The sequence below is a fragment of the Choloepus didactylus genome (assembly GCF_015220235.1).
Source record: "Choloepus didactylus isolate mChoDid1 chromosome 11 unlocalized genomic scaffold, mChoDid1.pri SUPER_11_unloc5, whole genome shotgun sequence".
Classification (NCBI taxonomy): domain Eukaryota; kingdom Metazoa; phylum Chordata; class Mammalia; order Pilosa; family Megalonychidae; genus Choloepus; species Choloepus didactylus.
Window position 1 is genome coordinate 100952 of NW_023637582.1, and position 9476 is coordinate 110427.

The 9476-nt window shown below is 38.9% G+C and overlaps 1 long non-coding RNA gene across 1 annotated transcript; it reads right to left on the minus strand.

The window, feature by feature from the left end:
- Positions 1 to 461: 461 nt before the first annotated feature.
- On the minus strand, positions 462 to 9019 carry LOC119524730. Its single transcript, XR_005214871.1, has 4 exons — positions 8934 to 9019; positions 5563 to 5737; positions 4586 to 4646; positions 462 to 627 (listed from the first exon to the last, which is right to left on the minus strand). It is a non-coding gene; the product is annotated as an uncharacterized LOC119524730 (long non-coding RNA).
- Positions 9020 to 9476: the final 457 nt, after the last annotated feature.

Sequence of the window (9476 nt, forward strand, 5' to 3'; positions counted from 1 at the left end):
AATGATAGCCACTAAAACTTGAGAGAATATGAAGCAGTTATATATTAATGCACACACACCTCTCAAAAAGTATTTCCTTTATTCTGGTGATTAGTTCTGGGTCATAGGAATTTTGTGCATGACCCATGGTTTCTTTTTATTTGTCAGTCTTGCCTTAGTTTTCTGTATATCTATATGAAACATGATGAGGCATTTGCAAATACTGATCAGGTCAAATGAAAGGAGACAGATCTAAAAACAATGTCTGGTTCCAAGTCCTCATTACTAATCATGACATCATGGCTCCCACTTTGAGTGTTAAACAGGCAGGAATTCCACCAAGAGGAGGAATTCTGACCTCAAGGCACAGAGAACAGATATTCTAGCTTCTGCCTGTGGGAAAGTGGCAGGAGACTGAAGATGGAGGAACTAGGAGAGTAATTAGAGCTCTTACCTCTTAACTTGAGAGGTTGATTCTGATACTGTATCATTCTATAGAAATATTCTTTTTTCTACATGCAGTGAAATTTTCTGCAAATTTTGCCCATGCATGAGGAACAACGAAAAGTCTAAGACATCCATTTTCTTTTTCAAATACAGGTACCTTTCGTTTATGTGGCCCATTACATCCTTCACAAACTCTTCTTCCTGAAATGCATAGAGGCAGTAGAATTTTTTCTTCATGCCCATCATTCAAGACAAAGATTTATTCTCACTGGATTTTGCTTTGCATTTTAGCAACTCCTTTTCCACCTCCATTTACACCTGACAATTAAATGTTGTCTCCAGCTCCTTGACTCTCTTTTCATTCAAGAGGCAAAACAAGAAGTATCTCAGTTGGGTCAGGCTGGTGATTTTAACCTTTCTTTCTTGCATAGAAGTTTCTCCACATCCCCAATATCCCAACTGCAGCTCTTCCCATTTTCTCCCTCCCCACTCTTCAGAACATAAAACATAGTGACAAGAAACTGGTGGATGCTGAGGTGGATGGAGCTGTAGCAGCCTTCAAGATCTTTGCCCTCTGAAGGATATTAATATCCAGGAAGGGACAGAGATCACATTTGTCTACCCCAAGTTTCCTAAGGCATTCTCCATCAAACAACAATGTCTGTGTCCAAATGCTCTGAGTAGCCAGGAAACAAAGCCTTCACTGGGTCTTGGAGATTGATAGAGACATGAGACAGGTAGAAGTGTGAACTAGCTGCAGATGAAAAGCAACTACAGCAATGTGGTGGACTGGGAAATTGGGAAGGGGTCCTCTCCCATCTCCATCTGCAGTTTCAGACAAGAACAGACAATGTAGCACACCATGGGAGCTAAACACATGTTGAACAAGTTTGCATTGCTCCTCATCAGGTCAAAAGTTTGCAGGGCTTGACATTCATCTTTGAAGTGTTTCAAGAAATATGTCTTCCTATTCACCCCTAAGAACCAATCAATGTCTATGCTGAGCAGCTGCTCAACAAAGAGTTGGGAGCTCTCAGGACCCAGGACCACATGGTGATCTGTGCAATTGTCCTGGGGAACACTTGTCTCTTTAGCAAAGTACTCAAGAGGACAGACACTTGTTTCTCTTTCTTCCAATCACCACATATATCCTGATTAAATGTGTCAACGGGAATCTCATCTTATCAAAGCCATAAATGATGAACAGGACTTTTTGTGGTTGAGCTAGGATTTCTGGAATGACATCTTGCAGTTCAGCCCAGTCCTTGGAAATCAGCTCAGCAAAAGTGCATGCCCCACCTGGTTAAGTTCTTTGCAGCTGAGATAGGAAATATATTTGAATGTCTGTCTGAGATTGTCCTCTGTCCATCACAGCATGAAATTCTTGGCCAGCATGGTTTTCCCTACACCAGCAGAAACTTGTGGCACCACTATTTATGGAAAAGGCCCTTCAAACATTTTAGGACTACAGAATGGGATCAGACTCTCATATCTCTGGGTGATAGTAGTGAAGTTCTCACTGGATCCCAGTCAAAATTTTTTCTTCCAGAATTTCCAGAACTTTTTTTTCAATATATTTCTATATTTGTCTTCTCTACTTTTAGTAATAGGAGGAAGGGTTAGACAGGGTATAGTCAGTTAGTTATTCATTAGGAAAGAAAATGCTTTGTGTTAGGTAATAAAGGGTAAAAGGAACAGTTTATAAAAAAAGCTTTAACACCAAGCATACTCCAGGAAGACATGACACAAACCTGGGTTTTTCTGTGCAAACTGTTTTTTTGTTTCTCCCAAGTTTTTCACATCTCCCTGTACTTGTGAAAGCTCTGCATAATACAGAATAGAGTGAGCTTGATGAAAAAATTATTGTCCTTCCATTATCAGAAGACAGGTAAAGCAGGTTCCAAAAGGAGTTCAGAGGGTAATATGAATTATTTGTCCAGATTATGTATCAGGAAATACAATGGTAGAGTTCATAGAGATGCACAGGCAGATGAAACCCTAGATCAACATATATGCCTCTACATTTTAGAGCCACAAAAGGAAGTACTTTAGCCTAACCACTCGTCTATCTTTCCATTGGATTTGAACAAATGCCAGAAGAGTAGGAAGTCAATCACTCACAATAATGTCAATTACTGCTGCTCAAATATTTGAGTGAATGTATTGGCATTCTAGCTGTCTAAAATGCTATACTACACCTAAGTATCTCCCAAGAGAAATGAGAACATGTCTACATAAAGACTTGCATGTGAGTGTTCAGAGAAGCATTTTCCCCAATAGACAAGAAGTAGAAACAATTCAAGTATCCATCAACTGGTGAATGGGCCCACCAAATGTGGTACAGCCATACACTGGAAAATGTTTCAGCAATAAAAAGGAAAAAAAAAATCAGTGATACACACAACAACACAGAGGAACTTTAGGAAAATTATGTTAAGTGAAAGAAACCAGTGGTCAGATCCAAAGTCTGCAGAGATAAAGTACTTTACTGTTTTCCTGGGGGCTGCAAGATGGAGAATAGAAGTAAATGCAAGTGGGCACAATGAATCTTTTTGGCTGATGGAAGTGCTGTAAAATTGGACAGTAGTATTTGTTGTCCAATGAAGTTTACTAATGTGAGTATAATTTTTGGCATGTAAATTATACTTCAATAAGGATATTTTTAAAATACTAAAGTATAATTCTATATTGACCATTAAGTCATCTCAGTCAAGTCACCTACCAGTAACAGGTTGCAGATTTGTCATTTGAGTTGATATTAAACTTGAGTATGTGAAATTGCAAAAATCTAAGAAGATTTATACAACATACTCCTAAGAACTGAGTTCTGGTGTTGTCCAATATCCAGTTTGCTTTCTATTCATGTGGGATGGAAGTATTCTCCATGAGATAATTTTTGTATTATAATTACTGGAGAAAATAAGGTTGGAGAGAGATAGAGTGTTTCTTCAAAAGTAGTGGGAGAGGATAGCTAGAATGGGTTCACTTCACATTGAGTATTCAATGTTAGAATAACCTAAGAGCAGACTGGCTTTTCTTTTTCTAAATGACATTGAATTTCTTACACATTTGAGTCTTTTGATTCTGAAGTCTGTGTTCTATCTGAAGAAAATGTGGAGATATTATAGGCTTGTTACAATGATAGTGCTGAAACATGTGTCCAGGAGATGGAGGGACTTCCAGATGGCCCAAGTTCAACCATTGGATTACAATAGCTAAGCCAGGCTTTTGTAAAAACATTAAAGGTACTGGAGATAAAATAGAAGTGGCAGGCCATGATTGATGGATTACATACATTTTTCAGGAATGAATCTCTACACAGTTCATAATACATAGTGTGAGAAATGTATACCCACTAATATGCACACAATCATTCTTTCCTGTGGGCATCAGAAAATCTTCATGGATTAAGTCTCTGATTTCCAAAGTGGCAGATAAAATTGAATTGTACTGTGAAGGAACATAGGTAGAGATGGAGTCATAATGGGAGTAGTATTTCAAGTTGGACTTTGGATAATGAATAGGGTAACTATATCTTTTGATGAGGTAACCAGGAAGCAATTGGGTATAAGCATCCAAAGTTCTTGAAAAATCCTGGTTCTAAGATATCTTTTGGGATGGCTTCAGGATATGTATAAAGAGTACAAATGATATCAGCCAGGACCAGTGTTCTGAGAAAAGGGCAGGCATCCATTTTGAAGATTAGGCAGAAGAAAAAGCAAGCCAAGCACACTAGAGAACAATGATCACATACAAGTGATAGAACCAGGACAGCAATGCCTGGAAGCTGAGGATGAGACTTTAAATGAAGAACCCTCCAGTGGTAACTTGCCCAGATTATATTTTGAATATCCACTTTGTGACAGGCACTGATTCTTAGAACATTGCCAGATATCAGACCTAACCAGCTGTAAATTTACATATGACATTTATTTCACCATCATAGTATATGTTTTATGCCAGGGTAAAAATGGTTATATCAACTGGGGTTAATATATGAATGATAGTATTTGGGGGTGCATTTTTCAAATCATCCTCAATTTACTATTTCCTTGAGCCCAAGTCATATTTTTCCAAGTACATTGGTGATATCAAGAATGTTGACAGTCACTGGATCAAAAATCCTTTTGGCCAGGGCCTGAGGAGTTGACAGACTTACTTCATAAGGGTGAGAGATCTTTGCAGGCCATGCTATCTGGTGTAATTGTTCAACCCAGGCACTGTAACACAAAAGCAGCCACAGACAATATGTAAGCAAGTGAGCATGGCTACATTCAAATAAAAACTTACAGGCACTTAAATTTGAAATCCATATAAATTTCACGTGTGTAAAGCCTTCTTTTCACTGATTTAAAAAAGATAAAGTTAACTCAACATTTGGGAGTTGCAAAAGGTAATGGACTTGGCTTGTGGGCTGTAGTTTGTTGATCCCTGTTTTAGGCCTATGCAAAATTGAGTGTATCCTGATTCAATGGGTAGTCTCACTTTTCCACATGTGCACAGTTTACTGTTTCTTTTATAAATACTGCCTTAATTTAGCTTTTCACATCTTACAACTACCCCAGTGGAGGAGCAGAAATGAGTTCTCATATTTATTTGCATTCCAAATAAATTAGTTTGCCAGAGCTGCTATGACAAATACCACACAGTGGGCTGACTTAAACAACAAGAATTTACTGGCTCACAGTTATAGGGGCCAAAATTCCCTAATCAAGGCATCTGCAAGGTCATGCTTTCTCCCTGAAGTCTGTGGAGTTCTGCTTCTGGCTTGTTACAATCCTTGGGGTTCCTTGACTTGTATCTGTGGCCTGTCATGTGGTGATGTCTTGAATTTCCTCCTGTAGCTGGTCTTCAGATTTCTGCTGACATATGACATCTTCCCATAGATGTTTCTTTATAAGGCCTCCAGTGATAAAAGACCCATCCTGAGTCAGTTGTCACAACTTAACTAATAACATCTTCAAATTTCCTATTTACAAATGTATTCACACCATAGGAGAATGGATTAAGATTTAAGAACATGTCTGTTGTGGGGACACATGATTCAATCTACTACACAAATGCTTGCAGTGTCTTTTTTAATTAAAATTCCCCAAGCTCCAAAATATCACCTTAAAAATTTATGAGATAACTTACCTAGTGATGGAGGCTTGTTTACACAAACAATTCAAAGCTTCTTTTGAAAATGAAGACAGTGGAGGAAGTTTTCACTTTTCAGAGCCCAGCCATAGTAAGTGGACAACTGTATGGGGTTCTTCTTGTTGTTTTCACATTTGCATCTTGAGACACAAGCTAGAGACTAAAACACTGTCTTTATGGGACAGGTGGGGGAAGTTAAGCTAAGATATGATCTATAACTGGAATGAAATAGGGGTTATGAAGGGGAAGGAGAGGGCAGGAGAGACGAGGAAGGGGGAGGAGGGGAGGAGAGGGAGGAGGGGGAACAGGGGAGAGGATAGGAAGTAGATCTGCTTTCAATATCCTTGCTAAAGAACATGAAATAAAAATACCCCCTAGAGCAGTACTGTCCAAATAAATATTATGCCAGCTGAAAGAGAAAGCCCCCTATATAATTTTAGTGGCCACATTTCATAAGGTAAAAAGATGCAACTTTAATTTATTTAACTTCATTTGAAATGTTAACCAACACATAATATCATTAGCAATCTAGTACAGAAAACAACATAGTCAAGAGCTGGTGCATATTTTGGCCTCACAGAACTCCTCAGTTCTAACTAGCAATGTTTGAATGCCCAGTAGTGCTGGGATTAGTGGCTTCCACAGTAGATGATGCAGCCCTAGAATGTTTCTCACCTGTGTATGCACATTAGCATCACTGATGAAATTATTAATAATCTCATGTCTATGTGGAACCCTAGACCATTTAGTGAAATTGGTATCTCTGGTGATGGATCCAGGACACCAGTATATTTAAAGATCCCCAGGAGATTCCAGACTACAACCAACATGAGAACAAGTGATAGAAGACAGTGATTCTCTAGTGGGGGTGATTTAGACCCCAAGGGAATATATGGATGTATGTGACATAAAGTGACATTTCTGGTTGTCAAATCTTGGGGTGTGGGGATTAGGGGATGGCTACTGACACATAGTGTGTGGAGAACAAGAATGCTGTTTAACATGCTACAATACACAGCACAGCCCCCCAACAGCAAAACATCATCCATCCCAAGATACATACAGGAAAGCTGCTTTAAAACCCCTATATAAAAGAGAGATTTGAATTTCTCTGTGATAAAGAATTTTACAGATAATAGTAGAAACAAAGGGTATAATAATTTAACATCTTGGAGGACATAGGAAAAGAATGGAATCATGAATCTGTGTCACATAAAGAGTCTTGAACAGGAGAAGGAGTAGAAGTAGAATACAAGTACCAGGGTAGTTACCACCACAATCTGTGAAGGTCTGGCGTTTGTATTCAGAACAGGTCAACTCTGCAAGATCAATAATTGTCTTTATTTCTAAAATCCTGGGGACTACTATTCCTTCCTCTCAGTACCTAGTCTGGACTGTTTTCTCAGTTCATCATTTGCCCTCTCAGAAAGACCCACTTGGCTCATCTTGTCAAAGGCCTGGATGGAAACTGTCTCTCTCCAATAGCTGGGGAAATTGATAATGAGGATTTCTGCCAATTGCTTACCATTGGCCTCTTCCAGCTCCATATGTGGGATATGCTGAAACTCACTTGGCAAGGGAAGGAAACTCAGTAAAGATTTGAATTTGCTCAACTCATCCTGATCAAGCTGTTCCAGAAGATGCTGCATGTTAAATTTAGATTACAGAAGATCTCATCTTTTCTCAGGTGGGAGATCTTAGGTTTCAACCCCAAGGAAGAATTAAGTGGAGAAACTGAAAATGAGTTAGTCAGTTGACACATGCACCAGTAACAGGGTTTCTCTCACTGCCTAACTTGCTCTTTAAAGACCATCTTCAGCAATATGCATAAAATTCATGTAGAATTATTATTATTTTTTTGCTTGATTTATGTGGTTCACTTTTTTTGGTAAACATTTTACTGTAGCACCCAGCTCAGATTTTCCTATTTAAACCACATTCAAATGTGTAATTCAATGGCCTTAGTTAAATTTACAATATTTTGCCACCATCACTTCCATTACCAAACCTTGTCACCTCCAATGTAAACTCTGAACCCATTAAGCCATAACTACCCATTCTGCCCCCATGGTTACCTGTAATCTATTTTCTGCCTCTAATTTTGCTTATGCTAGGCATCCCATTAGTGAGCACATACTTTGAGTGTCTTGGACTCTTCTGAGGTCAGAAAAGCCTATGCAGGGCAATAGCAAGTTGGCCCTGAATTTCCTGAATATAGCAGTTCTGTTAGTCTTCAGTAAATTTCAGGCACAAATGAGCTAATGAAATCTACTGAATTCAGTTCTAGATAACAGTTTGTCTTTTGGTTATTTTAGGAAACTGTGGAGTTTGACAATAACCAAGGGTCTTGAGATGGAAAATATCTTAAAGCCAACAATAATGCAATTGAGTATCTCTCCCATAAATTTACTGTTAGTTAAAAGAGAGGTTTCCTGATCTAGGATGAGGCATGTAATAAAATCATACTGACAACAGATGTGGCCTTGAAGATCTCCCAATTAACAGCTCAGTATTTGAGCCAGATGTCCTTAGTCTGAATGTCCAGTTGTAGGGCAAGTATACCACCCAAATGGCGGGGGTTTTTGAGTATTCATTTATCCAAAAAAAAAAAAAAAAAAACACACTGGGGGGAGTTTTAGAAATGAAGTCTGGGTGGCAAAGATGGGTAAGACTGCAGACCACTTAAAATTTATGATCAAAGTGGGTACATATATATAGGATGGGAGTTATTGTTATTTCACAATAAACTTGACAGAAGTAAATGACAGGGAGACATGTCAACATGAAGACAGAATCATAGGCAAGGAAGTAGGATGGCTATTTTGGATCATATGATCAGGGCATTTCTCTCAGAGGAGACATCATTTGAAAGAAGACCTGGAGAGTGATGAAAAACTAGTAATGGGAACTCATGGAGGATAAGAATTCTATGCAGAGTGAACCACCAGTATCAAGACCCCAAGGCTGACATGGGTTCAGTGTGTTTTTGGCAAAGAATAAGGTCAGCATTGGCTGGCGCAAATGAACATAGTATCAGATATTGACTCACAGAAGCAGTTAAATGTTTAATTGGGATTTGATTTTATCCCAAGTATATCATTTGTATTCAGAAGCATACTTTCTCTTGAATCTCAGGGAGAAATGAGTATAGGAAAATGGAACCAAGAAACCCAGTTAGGAATCTGAATTCATCCAAGTAAGCATATCAGCTAAATGCTCTGATAGTCCCTGCTATGTTTCAGGCTCTGTAATTAGCCCCTTTTAGCTTCAGTCATTTGATTTGACAACATGCCCAACTGCTATGTACTCCCTATTTCATATATTCCTACTTTGGCATCACAGAATTTAAATAAGCTATCCAAACTTACATGGCCAGCAAATCGCAGAAGCCGACCCAATAGGTCTGGAATCCACATTTTTCTCCTTCTGCCATGATGTTGATTTGAGTGTGGCTGTGGAGAAAGAATTGAATTCAATTTAACATTTAACAGAGAGATCAATGCATTTTTCTGGTTGATTGGATAGATGGTGGATGGAAGGAAAGGGAAAGTAAATGAGAAGAGGAACAAACACCCATGAACCAGGCATCAATTTGAGGGGCTTTCTTCCCATGCACCCTTCACACAGTGGATGTTTTTGGTGCAGGATTAAAGCCAGGAGCCCTCCCTTCTATAGTGGTCCTTAGGCACATGCCCAGAATATTTTCTTCTTAATCTTCATCAAACTCCATCCACAAAGATTTCTCCCTAGCCATGTTTCCACTAAAGATAGTCACATGATATGGCTGGCCAATGAAGTTAGTCAAATTCTTCTTGGTGGGGCAATTGATTAAAAAGGGGAGGAGACAGCAGAATGCCCTTGATTTTTGCCCCCTCACCCTGCCTGTCATGTAGAACCAATCCTGGAGGACA